The following is a 2,642-nucleotide window of genomic DNA, read 5'->3' on the forward strand; positions in this document are numbered from 1 at the left end:
TCTAGAATAAAAAAAAAAATTGATCTAAATTTTTATATTGGCCAAGACCTAAAAGTGCAATTTATTCTTTTGTCTTGAAGTAGACAATCTTTTATTTTCCCCACTATGTTAATATATTTTCTTGGTATAGTTTTATGATTTCTTAAATAATTACAGTGAAACACTGATTCATCATTTCCGTCAGGAGATCTGGAAGAAAAACGATAGCTATGCAAAAATGATAGATGCATGAACCTTGAACAAATGAATAGAAATGGTCACACATTATCATTTTCTGAGAAACGTTTTGAGTATCGAAAAGAGCATAAAAGAAAGCAGGATATACAGTGTGGCCAATGAAATGTTGGTTGCTATCGCCAGCCGCTGTGCAACAGGCGACTCGACAGTGAAAGGCACTGTATTTAAGTATACTAATCTTTCTTATTTAATTAAATCTATATGCGAACAAACACAATCTTACACTGTGCAAGGTATTTATATACAAATTTTCGAATATTTATGCACACATTGCCTGTTATGCATTATTACTATTGATAAGTTTTGTGACATATCTTTATGATTTGAATATTTACACTGCTTTTTTCACGTGTTCTTGGGAATACCAGTCATGGTATGTATCTTTAATAACACTTAAACATTTGTATTATAAATATTACATTCCATTCATTTGTGAAATCTGCCATCCTTTCATATCCCTGAAGTATAAATTGGTAAGTTTCATTATTCCTTAGTATGTTTCTTGCCATCCAGGTCCTTTTACTGTCTTGCCATCATTAGTAAGTACTTCTGAATATGGTATTACATCAATTAAGTGTTCATAGTTATTTAATATATATAGTACTTTTTAAACAATTTTCTACTCAGGAACAGAAAATGGGAAGCCTTTTATCCTACTAATGTATATTCTTTACTCCCAGCAAATATTTGGAAGAAAAATGAAGTTAAATGTTGGTATGTTAAACCATTAGTATTTACATTTACATAATTGATATCAGATTAAAATTTCTAAGACGCACTTCTTTGTATTTTTTTTTATATTATGTTATAACTATTATTGGTACTTAGCTAAATTCAAATAGATTGCTAAAGTTTTTGTTTTATTACAGACAGTGGTTAATTTCCTTGCTGTTTTTATTCTACATTCTAACAACTATTTTGTGACTCAATAACCAGACTGTGTGTGTGTGTGTGTGTGTGTGTGTGTGTGTGTGTGTGTGTGTGTGTGTGTGTGTGTGTGTGTGTGTGTGTGTGTGTGTGTGTGTGTGTGTGTGTGTGTGTGTGTGTGTGTGTGTGTGTGTGTGTGTGTGTGTGTGTGTGTGTGTGTGTGTGTGTGTGTGTGTGTGTGTGTGTGTGTGTGTGTGTGTGTGTGTGTGTGTGTGTGTGTGTGTGTGTGTGTGTGTGTGTGTGTGTGTGTGTGTGTGTGTGTGTGTGTGTGTGTGTGTGTGTGTGTGTGTGTGTGTGTGTGTGTGTGTGTGTGTGTGTGTGTGTGTGTGTGTGTGTGTGTGTGTGTGTGTGTGTGTGTGTGTGTGTGTGTGTGTGTGTGTGTGTGTGTGTGTGTGTGTGTGTGTGTGTGTGTGTGTGTGTGTGTGTGTGTGTGTGTGTGTGTGTGTGTGTGTGTGTGTGTGTGTGTGTGTGTGTGTGTGTGTGTGTGTGTGTGTGTGTGTGTGTGTGTGTGTGTGTGTGTGTGTGTGTGTGTGTGTGTGTGTGTGTGTGTGTGTGTGTGTGTGTGTGTGTGTGTGTGTGTGTGTGTGTGTGTGTGTGTGTGTGTGTGTGTGTGTGTGTGTGTGTGTGTGTGTGTGTGTGTGTGTGTGTGTGTGTGTGTGTGTGTGTGTGTGTGTGTGTGTGTGTGTGTGTGTGTGTGTGTGTGTGTGTGTGTGTGTGTGTGTGTGTGTGTGTGTGTGTGTGTGTGTGTGTGTGTGTGTGTGTGTGTGTGTGTGTGTGTGTGTGTGTGTGTGTGTGTGTGTGTGTGTGTGTGTGTGTGTGTGTGTGTGTGTGTGTGTGTGTGTGTGTGTGTGTGTGTGTGTGTGTGTGTGTGTGTGTGTGTGTGTGTGTGTGTGTGTGTGTGTGTGTGTGTGTGTGTGTGTGTGTGTGTGTGTGTGTGTGTGTGTGTGTGTGTGTGTGTGTGTGTGTGTGTGTGTGTGTGTGTGTGTGTGTGTGTGTGTGTGTGTGTGTGTGTGTGTGTGTGTGTGTGTGTGTGTGTGTGTGTGTGTGTGTGTGTGTGTGTGTGTGTGTGTGTGTGTGTGTGTGTGTGTGTGTGTGTGTGTGTGTGTGTGTGTGTGTGTGTGTGTGTGTGTGTGTGTGTGTGTGTGTGTGTGTGTGTGTGTGTGTGTGTGTGTGTGTGTGTGTGTGTGTGTGTGTGTGTGTGTGTGTGTGTGTGTGTGTGTGTGTGTGTGTGTGTGTGTGTGTGTGTGTGTGTGTGTGTGTGTGTGTGTGTGCGTGCGTGCGTGCGTGCGTGCGTGCGTGCGTGCGTGCGTGCGTGCGTGCGTGCGTGCGTGCGTGCGTGCGTGCGTGCGTGCGTGCGTGCGTGCGTGCGTGCGTGCGTGCGTGCGTGCGTGCGTGCGTGCGTGCGTGCGTGCGTGCGTGCGTGCGTGCGTGCGTGCGTGCGTGCGTGCGTGCGTGCGTGCGTGCGTGCGTGCGTGCGT

Source organism: Periplaneta americana, chromosome 6, assembly GCF_040183065.1.
Source record: "Periplaneta americana isolate PAMFEO1 chromosome 6, P.americana_PAMFEO1_priV1, whole genome shotgun sequence".
NCBI classification, from domain to species: domain Eukaryota; kingdom Metazoa; phylum Arthropoda; class Insecta; order Blattodea; family Blattidae; genus Periplaneta; species Periplaneta americana.